Source organism: Nyctibius grandis, chromosome 1 (genome assembly GCF_013368605.1).
Source record: "Nyctibius grandis isolate bNycGra1 chromosome 1, bNycGra1.pri, whole genome shotgun sequence".
NCBI lineage: Eukaryota > Metazoa > Chordata > Aves > Nyctibiiformes > Nyctibiidae > Nyctibius > Nyctibius grandis.
In genome coordinates this window covers 38,234,151-38,252,983 of record NC_090658.1, presented here as the reverse complement: position 1 = coordinate 38,252,983, position 18,833 = coordinate 38,234,151, and positions in this window count along the sequence as shown.

Genomic DNA, 18,833 nt, shown 5'->3' with positions numbered 1-18,833 from the left:
GAGAAAGAACCCTGTGTTACAATTGTATCACATCATGGTCAAAAATTATACAAAAGCAGATGGTCTTTTCTTTGTCTTGTTCGCATCTGTCTTTGTGAGCATTTTCTTTGTACTCCTTGTTTTCCCCCTTGAGCTTAGCAGATAGCTTTTCTATTCCTTTGTTAAAGTAAGGTTAGGGAGCTGTGGTTGCATCTAGAATATTATTTGTGAGATTTCAGGAACCAGTAGAATGTTCATGACTATTTTGTGAACACAGAATCAAGAATTTCAGCGTGAAATTTTTGCTCCAAATTGTGCCTCAATCATTTATTGTTCACAACATTGTGCCTCAAGTGTAGGTGTTCCCCAATCGCGTTCATGTGCCATCGTTAGGTGTTTTTTCAAGTTGTGAGTCTCATTCAAAGTCCAGGAAAACAAATGATGAAACTTTCTGTTTATTTCCAACCCAGAAAGTGTAGATATATAATTGGAGCTTTGCTGCAGAGGTGAAACCCTGCCTCTCTTAAAGTCAGTGGCAGAACTCTCCTGAACATCTGTGGACCCAGGATTTCCTTCAGATCTCCAACACCCCCTTTGGGATGGTTCAGTTTCACCACCTCTGCCTTGTGATTGTACCTGAGTGCCATGTTACTCACCTTCTCATCATCAGGATACTAGTATTTTTGCATCAGAGAATGCAGCTTCATCAAAACCAAAACATGTTATGAGACTTGGAGTTTTTTCCCTGCAAATAGTTCTCGTGGTTTAAGAATGCCTCAGCATCCTATTCTTAGAAGACAAAAAAATATATTTCTTTTGAATTTAAGACTCAAATCTTTAATCTCAATTTCAATTTTTAGTCTTATTTTAAATATTATCTATATGACAATGCTTTGCTGTTATCAACAGAAAACATGCCGATGCTTTCAAATCACTTCATCTATTTATTGTCCCTGGAAATATCAAGGTGTCGCTAACCTCAACATAGTCAGACAGAAATCCCATTTTCAGGCCAGTGGTAGTTTGTGCAAACAAGTTTTGAATGAAATCTGAAGAGAAGACTCATGTCACAGAACAGGAAGGAGAACAAGACTATGTGTATGTTTTAAACTACTATTTTTGTAATACCTCAATATAATGTGGTATTATGGTATGTGGCATGTGATAAAGTGTCAATGCCCTGAGGGCACTAACAGCCCCCCACCACAGCCTCTCACCACCCTGCCCACGGCCTAGGACCCCTTCACTCAGACCTCTGGGGCTGTCAGTCACTACCCCAGTGATGCCACAGCAGGGCAGGGCTCTAGCTCCCTACAGCCCTTTCCTGCACGGCCATGGGCAGCCCCTGCCACTGTGGCCCCTGCAGCACTCTGAGATAAAGCACAAGGCAAGCAAGCAGACAAAAACTTAATGAGAGAGAGAATGAGAACAAATAGCTGACTGCTACTGTTTGAAGGAAAGGAGGGAGCAAGAGAAAAATCATGAAGGCTGTGTTAGCAACTGCCCAGGTTTCTAAGAGAAAGAGAAATAAGCCCTAGGACGCTGCTGAATTCATGTTACTAACATCACTCAGTCTACGTAATTTTGACTTTGATAAGTAAATAATCAATACTACAATGTAGACATTTACGGACAATAGTCTCCAAAGATATATCACTCATTAACTGCATTGCCAGGAAAATATGCTTTCCAGACGCTTCTTAAGGTATTAAATTTTCAGCAGTTCCAATCGGAACTGCTTACTTTAATCTGCTTGGAGAACTCGAATGCCCAATCTAATCAGAATGACTATTGCCCCTTTTATTTCAAAGTGATTCCAAACACATACATTTTGCCCTCAGGTTTTAAATTCAATTTATGGCCCAATTTGTCATCTGAAACATGGAGAGAATAATTGCCTTAAGAGAAAAACAAGGTTTTACTGATTTATAATTGGGGGGGAAGGGGTAAAATTGCCTCATGATGATTAAAACCTTAATGACTAATGTGGAAGAAATGGCATGAATTAAGGACAGACACCATGCATGGAGCTGTGGGAACATACAAATTCAGAATTTATGGAACATATTCCAGGTTGTGCTTTCTGATAAGTACAAAAAATTTCAGCTGCTCTAGCACAATTACATGAAGCTCAGAGTTCATTTGTTCACCATGTCAGAATAAAACCGTGACACAACAGAGAACAATGCCTCTAAACCTTTGGCAGAAGAGAGTTTAGCTCACTTCGAAGGCAAACTGTGTTACTTGCTGCAAAATGTCAAAGAACCACCACACAGAAAACACGACATCAAACACCAGAGAGCAACCTTTTCACATTGCCTAGGCAAAATGCACAGGCAAGAGAATATCAAACATAAAGTGTATATGTCTGAATGACAGCAACACTTTGATAACTTGTATTGCATAGCAAATATTTGCAAGTGAGGAATGTATTTTAAACAGACAGCTATATCTAAAATTGTCTGTATCTTCCCACTTTAAACTTCCCAAAACTTTCAGCTGTTGAGGCACATTTCTGCCAGTAGGGGAAAAAAGTTACCATGCAAAGATGAGTGTTTCAACATGTTGATTTTTTGAGACTGCTTTTAGGGAAGAATCCATTTCCCCCTTTGTTTAACAAATAAATAAACAATAACAAGCAAACATTGACCCTATTTGTGCATATCCTTAACAGGCTGGAGAAGAAAGTTGAAATTTGGCAGGAAGATAGAATTTGAGGAATGAGAGATACTTTACAGATTCTTAGGGAAAATTAGTTTCAGTTTAGCTGACTGATGAGCATTTAAAAAGTATAGTTTATTAATATTTTGAATAACAACACTTTTACAATGGTCTGAGGATATAAATAGAGTATTTTGCATTGCACAAAGTAATGGAGCTTAGTAAAAGCCACTTTTCATGTAATGCAGACTTTCGGGACAGAGGTTTTCAATTGCATTATTTCATGCTCTGATGATTTTAGGGCATACTACAGTACTGCATAACAATCTGACTTCATTGTTTGTGGCTTTTAATACAGACCAAATTTATAGTAAATTATCTTTGTGCAATGCAGAGAACAATTGTACATGACCCTTAGAAGTTGGGTATGGAAAAGTAGTGTAAACTCATTCTACTGACTTCCCTGTCAATGGAAAAGTGTTCCCAAATGTATATTTGCAAGTATTTTCACCAGTTTTTCTTTTATACCATTAATGAAGTAGTTTAAAAAAACCTAGCCCCAAGACTAGCCCCTGAGTCATTCCTCTGAAAGTCTCTTCAATTTGATTCACTGTCTTTTAAGGTGGTTTGCCTGGTTTTGGGTCCATGAGACAGCAGCTGTACTTAAAAATTTTACACCTGGTGTGAAACCTCAGCTTTAATGACATCAATTAAAAAGCACCTATTGATTCTGAGAGAATAGAGAAGGCACTTCTTTTGTCCAACTATCAATCGAGTTAAAAAAATGTTCAGTTGTTACAACTGAGCTTCTTGATCCAATGTATATCTATCTGCCTCCATTTCACCCAGAAAAAGGCACTGATCATAGTAGTTTCTCCATTGTAATACTTACTGCATTCCAGCAGCTCTTCTATTTTTTACAAGATAACAAATATTTCAAAAGATTAATCTTTAAAAACAAAGACTACACAGTAAGTGGGATTTTACTAGAAACGTTCCTAGACATTGCTAAGTGTTTTCTTCATTTTTGCCCTGGCATTTGGCCACCCTGGTTCCCTCGCCGTAAATTATTATATTTGTCTATGTATTTTCTGATCACAGGCTTGCCTAGGCCCCAGGATTGCAAATGTTAATACAGGAAATTAGTTCCAATGATTTCAGTGGAACTTCTTACTGTGTCCAGTTTTGGGCCCCTTACTACAAGAAAGACATTGAGTTGCTGGAGCGAGTCCAAAGAAGGGCAACAAAGCTCGTGAAGGGTCTAGAGAACAAGTGTTAGGAGGAGCAGCTGAGGGAACTGGGGTTGTTTAGCCTGGAGAAAAGGAGGCTCAGGGGAGACATTATCACTGTATACAACTACCTGAAAGGAGGTTGTAGCAAGGTGGGTGCTAGTCTCTTCTCCCAGGTAACATACAATAGGACGAGAGGGAACGGCCTCAAGTTGTGCCAGGGGAGGTTTAGATTGGATATTAGGAAAAATTTCATCATGGAAAGGGTTATCAAGCAGTGGAACAGGCTGCCCAGGGAAGTAGTTTTGTCATCATCCCTGGAGGTATTTAAAAGACGAGCAGATGTGGTGCTTAGGGATATTGTTTAGAGATATTTTTTAGTGATTGACTTGGTAGCGTTAGGTTAATGGTTGGACTTGATGATCTTAAAGGTCCTTTCTAACCAAGAGGATTCTGTGATTCTGTGATTCTTGCACTGAGCAAGTACACATATATATATATTTTCAAAGAACTGAGGTGTTTATCTCTGAAGTTTTCAAGACAAACTTAGATCATTAAACCTATTCAATTCTTGGTCCTCAAAAATTAATATTCAAATCTTTCTGCAATAATATTTAACAACCTTTCTAATTTCTCAGGAATGTTTTATAGCCTGAAAATTATTTCCTTCAGGTTGTTTAGGTTTCCTTTTTTTTTGTAAGCTACCAAAATATGCTGAAAGTCATCCGGTAAGTCATCGGTACATTTGTGACTGAGCTACACATCACATGGAAAAAAGGCATGAGAAGGACAAATATTGAATTCAAGAAAGCCCATAAGGAGAGGCAGAAAGAAAGTGATTGATACAAGCTGCTGCTTCTTGAATTCTGAGTTGGTCCATCTGTGTAGCCCGAAGCATTGGAATGAGGTAAAGGAATATTTGGAAAGTTCACATAACTTATTTAAAGCTAAAAATAACTGGTAATGTTAGAAATTAACTGTTCCTGTACACAGACACATCATGCAAGTGACTTCTGTGTGGAAATAAATGTGCAGCTTTGATGGGAAAATAAGAAATTGATGCAAATCTCCAATTCAGTAAAGTCAGAGTTCAGATATGCATAGAGTTAGTAACTGACTGATTTTCTGAAATGCTGCAATGGATGAATTTCAAAGATATTTATTTTCAAATTGAGTTGTCAGTGCACTGCCAATTCATAAAACCAACTCTGCAGTAATATCAGCTCATCACAAAATAAGACGACAGACTGTACCATATTTTTATAGTGAATCATTTAAACCATGAATCATTCATAGCTTCACACAGGTGCTGAAAATAGTGAAAAAACTACTGTCATGCTAGACAAGCCTGGCACATGCTTGCCACAAGTGATGGGTTCTTCTTTGCAGAACAGGTCAGCTTTTAATCCTATTAGGAAGGAAGAAAGATCAAGGAAGGAAAACAGAAAAAAGGCTAGTCTCTCCACCCCTTCCTTTCCCTCTTTCCTGTCCTCCATTTTTAATGATAATATCCTGCCCATTCAAAATGGAAAATGGAGGAAAAAATATTTTGATTCTTTATTGCATTTGTTCCCGCTTTTGTTCCACTGACAGGCAGATATAATCCATGTTGTTCCAAAAGGAGTAAGTCCTGATATAGTGGACATACCAGAGTCCTGGTTTTGAATCACCTCCAGAATTTGTCATTCTGTTGGCGTATGTATTTGTAGTTCATTAGCTGCATGCACCAAAATAATCCAAGGGATGCAGGCATTAGTACAAAAGGCAGCAGCAAATGAAAGGCTGGCATTATAGCTTCTGCCAAATGTGCAGAAACCCTGTCATGGGGCAGTTTGCAGATTGCCCTATTCCCGGCCTTGAATAAGAGTAGCGAAACAGATTGCAAAGGAAAATTAAAACACACACCTGAACTGATCTGCAAAAGGCTGAAGGATGGGTCTTGTTAGCTTAAGCTGCGTTAGGCGGCGAGTGATGTTCTGGGAATCACTGGTTCCCTGTCAGCACATTTGTAAAACGAGTTAATGAGCAGGGTGACAGGATGTAGCCATTTCACACATGATTAGGCAGGCTCTCCTGGTAAGGAAGCACTCACCCCATCCCTGGGGACCTGTTCTGCCTGACAGTTTGCCTGCTAATCTGTGGCTAGCTCAGACAGACATATAGGTCCAAAGAGGAAATGCTTTAGGCCCATCTTATGCTGTCAGGGAGTAAGAATTTTGATAAGCATTGCAGAACTTAACTCTTAGGCACTTAGCTCTCAAGTGCTTTGGTATCTGGCAAAATGCTCCTCAGCACCTATGCATTGCAGAAGAGTTATTTGCCTAAGGCAGTCCCCTGAATAAAGGCGTGAGCAGAGAAGGCCAATAGCAAACATGAAGGAGCAGACCACTCTCTTACACTGTATTCCTCTTCAGGAATCACCCAGTTTGGGATTCACAGCCCTGAACCTCTGTGAAGCCAAGTGCCTATGCCAAAACCCTGAAGCAAACTGTGGGATTCTTCTCTCTCCTTCTGTCCAGTTTATCAGTGGTGCACACAGTCACTGAGCTCTTGTTGGACTCACAGGTTCATTTCGAGCTATAGGTATAGGGAGTCTTAAGCCTCAAGGTATAGGGAATAAGTAGGGCTGCTCCCAGCCCCTCATGTTAAAGCTGTTCCAGTTTACTTGGTATGGCTAATTATTCATTCAGCCAGGAGAAAGGAAGTGGAAAGAAAGAGAGGGAGTGACAGCATGGATCCTCTTATCCTGGAATAATATTGAGTAATATTGAGTAATATTACTAGTATTGACCAGAATGAGGGGGAGACCTAAGGCTCAGTCACTGTGTTAATTGCTATTAATATGTTTAATCCTAAATTAATATGAGAAGGGGTGGAACTGAACCTTTAACATTTGAGAGAATGGTCTTCTGTGAATGGTGATGAAGAGGGCACTATCACCCACCACCAAATGTTTTGTGTTAACTCACTCCATAAGGCATCTTCTGAGAATGTGTCCTGCCTTGGATCATAAAAGACAAGGTGGGTCAAAAAAACCCTAAACTGTCAATCCAAACAGAGCAGATATTTGAAGGAGCTATGGAGACACTCAACACTGGCAAGAATAAGGAGTTTCAAGGATTCCCAGAACTAATAGAACTTTGCTGAAAAAAAACACAGTAGGTGCCTGTGGTCTTTTGGAGTCCCTGGAGCTAGACAGCAACTGAGTTTCTGAGATCTGAATATTGGACTTTAAAGTCTGAAGGCTTTAACGATCTAAAGTGTTAATTAGCACATCTGTGTATATGAATGGAAATGGCCTCTTAATCCCTAGGCTATTTTCCAGATCAGATTCAGAACAATCACAGACTTGGAAAAGGGCCTTTTCATCCTACTGAAATAAATGTGTCCACTCTGATTGAATTCAGTTTCTCCCAAGGGAAATTTTTCGTGGAAAACTCTCCTCTGACACAGAGCCTGCTTTGAGCTTCCAAAATACCATACTGGTTGTTTATATGCTGGAGACTCTTTTGGTCTTTGGCTCTTCTCTTTGTGTGTTCTGCTTGCACATGTTGGAAGTGACCTTCTGGGGCTTGGCACAGCAGTTTACCTAAGGGCATTTTTACACACAGATTAACTTTGTATCTTTAGTTAATTTGGATTCATTTTCTTTGAATTTAAAGACAATTAGTTAAAACCCATTAAAGGTCTGTACAGACACGTTTTAATTCCAAATATGTGTTACTTAATTCAGATTAACATTCCTTAGAGTTCTTGTGTAGACAAACCATAAGAAAACTTTATTATTGGGAGATAACTGGGTTCATCCCTCTTTATACTGGTTGGAGAAGGAAGAGGCCAGAGATGGATCATCATTTTAGAAGGGAAATATTTAATTTGTCATAGGCATTTTTCTCCCTTTTTATTTAGAATAATATACTTCTAGTAGGTCACCCAGTGAAGGTAATTCTATTCTGGTTCTAATACATACGTATATAAATTGTTGAATATGATTTAGTAGGAACCTAGGGTTTATCCTTCTGCATCAGGTAAATGATAAACATATGTTATTCAGTTGCCAGTGAGGAGCACTTCTTCACTGAAAGGAGAAGGAAAAAAGCCTGCTATAGCCTGATAGCTCCGAATGATTTAAATAATAGAAAAAGTAAAATATAATGACTCATTGTCATATTGTTATTGGGAGTACTATTCATTTTTCCAAATCACCATTTTATCACAAATTTTGATATTAGCCAACTTGTAAAAAAATGTTTCCATGTGCCTACAGGGATTCACTGTTTTGATGGACGAGCGAAATTTCTGATGCATTACTGCAGACTAAGAGCCCTCTGATCTGATCATGACTGCACTGATCTGCATAGAATATATTCACATAAGAGATTGTCCCTACTGTAGATAACCAGTGACCAAAACAGAGGAAGAATGAGGACTTTTCATTACAGCAAAAGAGAATTCAGGTGATTTACTCAATGTCACAAATAATGCTAATGGCAGAGAAAGGAACTAAATGCAAATCTAAATCTCCTAAGCCCATGGCAGGAATCCTGGCAAAAAATCTGATTTTGGAAACGGTTTGTATTTGAAAATGGCTTGTATTTGAAAATGGCTTACATCCTAATTATTATCATTGTAAAGAGCAGTTAAATAGGTTTCTGTGTATAATTAGCACTACATTTGCCAAGGACATCTTCTGTTATTACTGATAACATTTTGAAGGTCCTCGTTTAAATTCCATCCATATGTCTTAACTTGGTAATGAATTCCTTGGTGAAGAAATATTGATTTGGGATTGCTTTAACTTACATTGCTGCCCTGTTTTACTTGAGTAATATGAGCTGCCTCATTCAGATACATTTAGTTGCTTGCTTGGCTTTTTAATGCATCTTTATTCTACATAATCCAAATCCTGATACAGTACTAAACATCATTCTTGAAATTCTCTGAAATTGCTCCCTAGCAGCAGTAAGAAGATTTCTCCAACAGTAAAAAATGAGCAATTTTCCCCAAAGATAGGCACATCAGTGTTCAAATCATGACGTTGTATGTTATACCCGGCCATTTCCTAGCAGAGTAAGCAGTCTAAGTGATCTCATTATTTAGCAGATATGGGACCTCTGTGTGAACTGATCAAAGAGAAGTAGGAAGGGCAGGCTGGGAAGGCAAGGAGGGACAGTTGCCCTTTGCAGGAGAGAGCAGCAGGACTTCCTGGAGCTCTGCCTAGGAATGGACAGTGAGCCTGCTGAGAGCTTGTGGGTTGGAATTAGAAGGAAGACAACATGAGTGGCATTGTTGTGGATTTCTCCTACAGACACTCTGATCAGGAAGAACTAGATAAAATGTTCCTGGTGAAAAAAATTCTCACAATTACAGGCCCTGGTTGTCATGGGGGACTTCAACTACCCTGATATTTGCTGGAAGGCCTACTCAGCCAGCCATCCTCAGTCCAGGAGGTTCCTCCAGTGCGTTGATGATAACTTTCTGATGCAAATGGTGGATGAGCCAACTAGGAGAGGAGTGTTGCTGGATCTTATCCTCACTAACAAGGAGGGTCTGGTTGAAGCGGTGAAGGTTGAGGGCAGCCTTGGTTGTAGTGACCATGAGATGTGGAGTTCAGGATCTCATGTGGCAGGAACAGAATAGCTAGCAGAATCACAACCCTGAACTTCAGGAGGGCCAACTTTGGCCTTTTCAAGCAATTGCTAGGGGAAATCCCATGGGACAGGGTACTAGAAGGTAAGGGGGCCCAAGATAGTTGGTTAGCATTCAAGGACTGCTCCTTCCGAGCTCAAGATCAGAGCATCCCATCAGGTAGGAAGTCAAGAAAGGGCACCAGGAGACCTGCATGGTTAAACAGGGAACTGCTGGGCAAACTCAAGTGGAAGAAGAGAGTGTACAGATCACGGAAGGAGGGGCTGGCCACTTGGGAGTAATATAAGTCTGTTGTCAGAGGATGTAGGGAGGCAACTAGGAAAGCTAAGGCCTCCTTGGAATGAAAACTTGCAAGAGAGGTCAAGGACAACAGAAAGGGCTTCTTCAAATACATTGCAGGAAAAACCAACAGTAGAGGCAATGTAGGCCCTCTGATGAATGAGGTGAGTGCCCTGGAGACAGAGGAGAAAAAGAAGGTGGAGTTACTGAATGCCTTCTTTGCCTCTGTCTATACTGCTGGAGGCTGTCCTGAGGAGTCCCGGACCCCTGAGGCCCCAGAGGAAGTCAGGATAGAGGAGGAGTCTGTCTTGGTAGATGAGGGCTGGGTCAGGGACCAATTAAGCAATCTGGACATCCATAAATCCATGGGCCCTGATGGGATGCACCTGCGGGTGCTGAGGGACCTGGTGGAAGTCATTGCTAGGCCACTCTCCATCATCTTTGCTAAGTCGTGGGGAACGGGAGGGGTGCCTGAGGACTGGAGGAAAGCGAATGTCACTCCAGTCTTCAAAAAGGGCAAGAAGGAGGACCCGGGTAACTATAGACCGGTCAGCCTCACCTCCATCCCTGTAAAAGTAATGGAACAACTTGTCCTTGGTGCTGTCTCTAGGCACATCAAGGGTAGGAGGATCATTAGGGGCAGTCAACATGGCTTCACCAAGGGGAAGTCATGCTTAACCAACTTGATAGCCTTTTATGAGGACGTAACCCGGTGGATAGATGATGGTAAAGCTGTGGATGTGGTCTATCTCGATTTCAGTAAAGTGTTTGACACGGTCTCCCACAGCATCCTCGCAGCTAAACTGAGGAAGTGATGGTCTGGATGATCAGGTAGTGAGGTGGATGTGAACTGGCTGAAGGAAAGAAGCCAGAGAGTGGTGGTCAATGGGACTGAGTCCAGTTGGAGGTCTGTGTCTAGCGGAAGTCCCTCAAGGGTCGGTACTGGGGACCAGTACTATTCAATATATTCATTAATGACTTGGATGAGGGAATAGAGTGCACTGTCAGCAAGTTCGCTGATGACACAAAACTGGGAGGAGTGGCTGACACACCAGAAGGCTGTGCTGCCATTCAGAGAGACCTAGACAGGCTGGAGAGTTGGGCGAGGAGAAATTTAATGAAATATAACAAGGGCAAGTGTAGAGTCCTGCATCTGGGCAAGAACAACCCCATGTACCAGTACAAGTTGGGGACAGACCTGTTGGAGACCAGCGTAGGGGAAAGGGACCTGGGGGTCCTAGTGGACAGCAGGATGACCATGAGCCAGCAATGTGCCCTTGTGGCCAAGAAGGCCAATGGCATCCTGAGGTGTATTAGAAGGGGTGTGGTTAGCAGGTCGAGAGAGGTTCTCCTCCCCCTCTACTCTGCCCTGGTGAGGCCGCATCTGAAATATTGTATCCAGTTCTGGGCCCCCTCAGTTCAAGAAGGACAGGGAACTACTAGAGAGAGTCCAGCACAGAGCCACGAAGATGATTAAGGGAGTGGAACATCTCCCTTATGAGGAGAGGCTGAGGGAGCTGGCTCTCTTTAGCTTGGAGAACAGGAGGCTGAGGGGTGACCTCATTAATGTTTATAAATATGTAAAGGGCAAATGTCACGAGGATGGAGCCAGGCTCTTCTCAGTGACATCCCTTGACAGGACAAGGGGCAATGGGTGCAAGCTGGAACACAGGAGGTTCCACTTAAATATGAGGAAAAACTTCTTTACAGTGAGTGTAACTGAACACTGGAACAGGCTGCCCAGAGAGGTTGTTGAGTCTCCTTCTCTGGAGACATTCAAAACCCGCCTGGACGCGTTCCTGTGTGATATGATCTAGGTAATCCTGCTCCGGCAGGGGGATTGGACTAGATGATCTTTCAAGGTCCCTTCCAATCCCTAACATTCTGTGATTCCGTGATTCTGTGATTCTGTGATTCTTTAAACTACTGGAAGAAGCTTCATATTCACAGGCCTTGGTCTTCATGGGGGACTTTAACCACTCCAGTATCTACCATTAGGTTTCTGGAGTACATTGATAACGACATCTTAACACAGATAATCAAGAAGTCAATGAGGGGAGGTGCTCTGCTGGACCTAATACTTACAAACAAGGAAGAATCAGTTGGGAATGTGAAGGCTGGGGGCCACTGTGGCTGCAATGACCATGCCGTGGTGGAGATCCTGAGAGAAGCGAAGAAGGCAAACAGCGAAACAACAATAGCAGAACAAGCAGACTTAGCCTGTTCAGTGACCTGCTTGGAAGAATCCCATGGGAGACAGTCCTCGGGGGAGGGGGGTCCAGGTGAGTGTTTATCAAGGTTCACCTCCTTTAAGCTCAAGAATGGTGCATCCTGATGCACAGAAATCAAAGGTAGCAGGAGGCCTGAATAAATGAGCAAGGAGCTCCTGACTAAACTCAGAAATTAAAACAAACACACAAGAAGTGGAAGCAGGATCAGTTCATCTAAGAGGAATACACAGACACTGTCTGAGTGTTCAGGCATGTCTTTTGGAAAGCCTTAGTCTTTACTGGTAAGATTTGCCTTCAGGAATTCCAGGTCCCTGAGACCAGTGGAAAAGTCTAGAGCAAGGAAGCTAACCCTTGATGGAGGAGGATCAAATTAGGGGAACACTTAAACAACTTGAACATATACAAGACCATGGGACCTGAGGTGATACACACATAGTTAGTGCATGTCAAGGCTAAGGTCACTCTCGATTATCTTTGAAAGTTGCTAGCAGTCAGGGTGGGTTCCCTAGGACTGAAAGAAAGCAAATGTCACTGCTATCTTCAAAAAGGGAAAGAAGGAGGATCTGAGGAATTACAGGCCAGACAGCCTCACCTGGGTCCATGGAAGGTGACAAAGCAAAAACTTTATAAAAACATTTCCACACATATTAAGGACAAGTGTGGCTGGGAGTAGTCTGTATGGATTTACAAAGGGGAAATCATGCCTGACCAACTTGACAGCCTTCAATGATGAGATGACTGAGGAAGAGGTGGGCAGGTGAGTCCAGTTGCAGTCACCTTTGGATCTTCACCTGTTTTATGAGAGTTGCATAGAGCTGCATTTATGTTGCCAAGAAATAGATTTCCCACATTTTTATGTATGCACAACTTATTAGCTCTTGTACAATTGCAGTATCTTTGGGTGTCTCAAAATTTTGTGTTACCTGTCTCCCCAACCAAGGACAAAGGGAAAAACTCTTTGATGGCTGCCACTGAGATGCAACTACCTTGAATCCAGGAGATACCTATCCCTTGGCTATACTCTACAGATAGCCAGTCCACTTGCATTACCCCAGACTAGAAAGAGAGTAGAAGAAAATGCTGGGTTTAAGAAACACTGTATATAAGATACTCCAGGAATTAGAGAAATCTTTCTGAAACAGGAGAAGCTTGGGTGAGTCAGAACAGCAAGCACACACTTTTCTTTACCTAAGGCTTAAATGGGGGACCAGTCAGCAAAGAAGGAATCCACTGAGACAGGAAAGTGAAAAAGTGTGCTTTATTGAAAAAGCCACCTGGGAAAATTCTTGACTTCTTGGAAGTGTCTGACTTAATTTCAAATGAATTGAGGATGTCAAGGAGAGGAAACGTGTGCTGACATTTATTATCTTGAATAGACTACCGCAGTTCCTATCCTGGCTCCAACAGACTGAAGGTCTTTCTAGAATTCACAGAAAAGCTGTCTATCTGTTGGCTTCAAGTATCAGTAGTCTCTGAGCAATGAATTACAAACCCAGATAGCATAGAAAGCTGAAGGGAACATTTAAATTAATAAGAAATTTCTAGTTGTGGAAAGAAGGAATATCTTCCTTAGATCAGCAGTACTCTAATGTGGAGGGAGCCCATAGAATCTGTGCCCTTGAAGTTTTTTTGAAAAACTAAAGAAAACAACAGTGCTTCTGTGCGAACAGACCAAAGCAAGCTGCAGAATTTGTGCACTGTACAGAGTGTGCCTCTACCACAGTCAATGTGATGCATTCTTCCATTGATATTGGAAAAGCAATCAGTTGATTTAGTTCATGAAAACTCATTATGCCTGAGCTCATACCCCAGAAGATTCTTATTCTGGGAAATGTTGAATTGTATTGTAATCTAGTTATCCTTTACTTTCACACTGTCAGGAAGCCTTATGACTATTTCTTTGCTGCATTTTCAGTCTGTAATTTGATCTCCACCTTCTACCTGAGAAATCCTTGAAAGATCCTTTACAAAGTCCACATTGCTCACTTATTTTTCATGTTTTGATGGCAGTGCATTCCTACATCTATTGCATTTTTATTTCCATTGTTTTACACTAGGTTTCTGGCTTTTACTTCTTCTTTCTCTTTTTCTCTCCCTTGCCTGTCTCTAAAGCATTTCAGGGAGAGGGGTTCGTTCCTTCAGTACCTTTAGCACTGAAGCACAAAGTTAATAGATTATAGTAGTATAGCTATGTCTTGACAACTGTGTCAGCACAATTGTACATGGAAATTTGGTCTTTATGATGTGGTCATATGAACTATCCATCTGGGTATGCACTAAAACTGACAAACCTGATTCTGATCAGTGGTTTGACTGGTTGCTGGCTTGCCAACAGCAAATAGAATATGAAAAAGGGTAAGGGAAAACCCAGCATCACAAGACAAACTTCCCTCAGGAAATTGTCTCCTAATTGCCCCTTCAACTGTAATTGGTCAAAATGGAAAATTTGTGAAAGTTAGTTATCTTGTTCCCAGTATATTAAAACAAACAATGAAAAAAACCAAACAAGTGTAAATGTTTGAAGTATCAGTGTTTCAGTGCTGGAGTTTTCATGCTGTGTTATAAAACAATATAAAATAAGTATTTTCATCTAAATACCTAATTCAAAGATTAATGTGAATTTTTTTCTCATGTAAACAGTGTAGTAAGATGGTCTGTCAGAGTTTTTACTTCTATTCCTGAAGCAATTTTTTGAAAATGTTGCCCATTTTCACAAATATTTTAAATATGTCAGAGCTGAATAAAATAATGCAATATGGGTCTGCAATCATTTTCTTCTGATCAGCCTTGATAATTTTTCCAGTATCATTACTAAATGGCTTTGAAAAAAATGTGCAAAAAGACAGAACTGTGATAACATGTGCCTCATTCTTTATTTTATCCTTTCATTGGAAAACCCACCTTCACATGACAAAAGGTAATCACAGCATGGTTTCATTAGTTACTTGAGGTAGGGTGGGACACTAAACACACTAAACATTTCTGCTGGATTATCAGCTACCTATTTTGTGAATAATTATACCTATAGCAGTTCCCACACACTGCATTGTCAAAAATGTCCCTGGTAGTTGAGGCTGTTGCTGCTTAGGGACTTCTGTTGGGATGCTCTAGATCCAGGAAGGCATGGAGCATGCTCTGATGGTGAGAGAACATCTCTGCTGTAGGACAGGCTCTGCCCCAGCACGTGATGTGAGAGGGGGCTCACAGGACCGCCCCCCCCCAGTGAACCTACCCTGTCTAATTTACCTACACCTGCTCTGCAGAGTTGTCTCTGTGTTTGTAGAGCACCTTGATATATTAGAAGTCTATCAAAAGTAATAGCTTATGATGAAACGTCTCCCCTGCTTTCTTGAAAAAATTTTAAAATGTATCAGTACAAAGACGACTGTTATATACCTGAAAGCAGCTTCTGCCCTGACAATTGGCAAGTGTGGCTCAGTCCTTGTAAACATCTTACCTGAGAACCTGTTTACAAAATTCCTGGAGGGAAAAATCCAGACATAGGGCCTAAAAAGCAGTTGATGTGCCTTGTTCTGCTACCAGATGAGGAGGAACGGCAGCCAAGTGTGAGGTCCCAGGTGCCCCAGCCTTGTGGCCCCTTGCACCAGCAGAGGACAAAGTCTCACAGCCAGGTCCCAGAGCTCCTCTTCATTAAGGTCAAAGGAGTTTACCTTTCTATCTTCACATAAATCTGCTGCAACAAATTTTGTTTACACCTACTTCACAGAACTGGTAAGAATTCAGCCTGTGTCAATGAGTTCATTTGAACTGGACCCTGCAGCATTTTACTGTGACTTTGCTGAAATGACCCTTCTCAGTAAGTGCTGCAGAACTGAGCCCTCTCAGAGCTGAAACACCTTATTCTTCTTGGACATTTAAAAATGTGCTTAAAAATCATCTGGGAATGATTTATGGTGCTGACTGAACAAAGTACATTTCAATACTAATGCACGAATCTTCTAACAAATAAGCTATCTACAGAGTTATAGGTAGAAAGGGGTATCTTCCTTCTCTAAAAAGAAAATATGTTTGGAATGACGCCTATAGTTAAATCTTGCTCACACTTTGATCTCATGCAAAGAAATTTTACGGTTTTTATTATCCTTGACTTTGAAAACTCCTCATATATGCTTTAAAAAGACTAATGACAAAACTTGCTTACAAGGTTCTGGGAATGAACATGTGCTGTGGCTTAGGGCAATGGTGAAGAGTCATTTTATTGAAATAAGATGAAACAAAGCTTGTTATGGTAAAGAAAACAATATTATACTTACAACCACTGACTGAATCTGTTCTGCTGTGAAGCTTCTGTTTATTGCTGCAGTTTCTCTCTGTTCCGTTCTTTCTCTGCTTGCTTTATTTCTCGCTGCCATTTTAGAAAAAAACCCTGCATATCCTCAGTAGCTGCTGGTACATTTAAAATGTTTTCACATAATTTATTTAAATGAATCTTAAAATCTGCACAGCGAAATCTTAAATGTATTCAAATATCCCACTGTTAAGATGACACATACCTTTTGTTGATATATAAACAAAATCTCTATATTTAAATATATCTTTTCTGACTCATTTTTCATAATTTCATACTGACCCAGATATATTATAGTGTACATTTGAATACTGAACATTAACCGTTTACATGCCCCAGCAAGTGGCTTTCAATCCACTCAGTTATGTAAATCTATTTATCTTCACAGTGGGAGCTGTATGTCTGAAATTATTCGTTATCTTTCATAAATTCAGTCCAAATTTCTACCTGTTTATTCAGTTTTTGACTTTATGGAGAAATTAGTCTGCCAAATACATAAAAAAAAGATTTATTCCTTCATCCTGAGTAACCTTTGTGAGGTAGTCTTCATATAGCTAATTCTAAAGATGAAATGGTTGGTAATGAACTTGCCTACGAATTTGAATTATAATCCTACATATTACACTACCTAAAATAGTCACAGTACCCAAGGAACAAGTGCGGGGAAATAATCCTCTGTCAACATAATTTATTTTCCAGCCCTGAACAAGAGATGTATATCACATGCCCAATAACTGACTAAATGGGGGAACACACACTTCCTTATACAACTATCATTATCCCCTGGGCTGATGTGATTCCTGCTTTAGTCATCTTATCTCAACCAGAAACATGCAGTGCAGAGAAGTTTAGAAGGGCAGAAACCATATTAACATAAATACAATAAATAGGACCTTATTATCCTTTACCTTTAGATCTAGCCACAGAGTATAAAGTATAATTATAACTACAAAGGTGTATAAAGGAAGTATAAAGCACTTTCAAGTGGGCATTATCACAGTTTAAACAGACTAAGATTCATTTATGCCATTAAACACTTCAGTGATGCCTTAGTATACGTAGCTGTCAGGTCTGGAGAATCACTGTTTTCCTAAGTCACTTGCATTTTTAGATCTGGTATCTTTTTTGTCCCCTTTTGTTTTCTTGGAGCTGTAATAACAGGAAACCTCTCTGAGAATGCTGACTTAGGATCTAGTTCAAAAGAACTGGGGAGCCTGGTCTTAAGCTCTTGGAGAACATATTATTTCAGCTTTTACATCTTACTGACTCCCCTTCTTTTTCCCAAACATGTTTCTTCTCCATACAAAACATTTTCTTTTCTTTATTTCTTTGCTGCTTTATAAATCTCTTCCATGATAAGTACAACAGAATCCCATACGTGTATACGCACACACATACATTTTAATATAAATATCTAACAATAGCATTAAACAATATAGATGTCATAAGGACTATTTAGATAAACATTTATATTTATACAAATATAAACTTGATACATTATAATATATAAATATACATATTTAAGGATTTCTATAAATCTGAAGCATATGTAAATATCCTATTGTTAAGATAAATAACATATATAAACTCTATAAGATCTTTATACATATATCTTTGCTGTTGGATTCATCTTCAAGAGATTGATTCTTGCCCAGAATATACTCACTCTTATTGCTGATTATTTAATTCATTTAATTACTAAATGTCTATGCATATTTTGCAAACACCCCTCTGAGAGTACTCCTGGACTCTCTCGTGCTTCTTTTGAGTCACACTTTGCAGCCCTCCCCCCATGGTGGAAAGTACCTGCATTGCATCATCGTCAATCTCAGACAATACCAGTCCTTAAGAATACCAGTCTTCAGAAATGCAGACATAAAACTGTATATTAACTCATCCAAAGTCTTCCCTATTTGACCATATTTTTAGAAATCAGGAGGCAACAGCAGCTGCATCTCCAGTTTTCTAATGTGACTGTAGCAGTCCCTTCCTACATGTTAATGCAGACAAGCAGAGGAGAAATAAGCCCAGTTCTGCTGTCATGTTGATAATCTGGCAAATTTTGTATAGTCTACCTGTTTTAGTTAGAGCTGCCTTATTTTGGTGATGAACTCATCATGCCATAGTCTCCTTCTCCATTCTGTTGTTTTTTCTGAGAATGCCTGTGGAGTCCAGTTGTAGAAAAATATTTAATACCTTCCTTTTCACTCCTATATCCTATTTTGTAGGCAGTGGATCTATGTATAAACTTAGAATTCCATCTTTTTTCTTTCTTTCTTCTTTCTTTCTTTCTTTCTTTCTTTCTTTCTTTCTTTCTTTCTTTCTTTTTTTCTTTTTTCTTTTGGCCTCTGGAGACTCCAAGAAGTGTGTTCATTTAGGTCCTTGAGTATTTGCCTTGGGGTGACAGAAACTTTAACTGGGGCTATGGAGTGATGATGATCTTCCAACCTAGCTCTGCATTTCTCATCTCTGGAATACGGATGGAATGCAATTGCA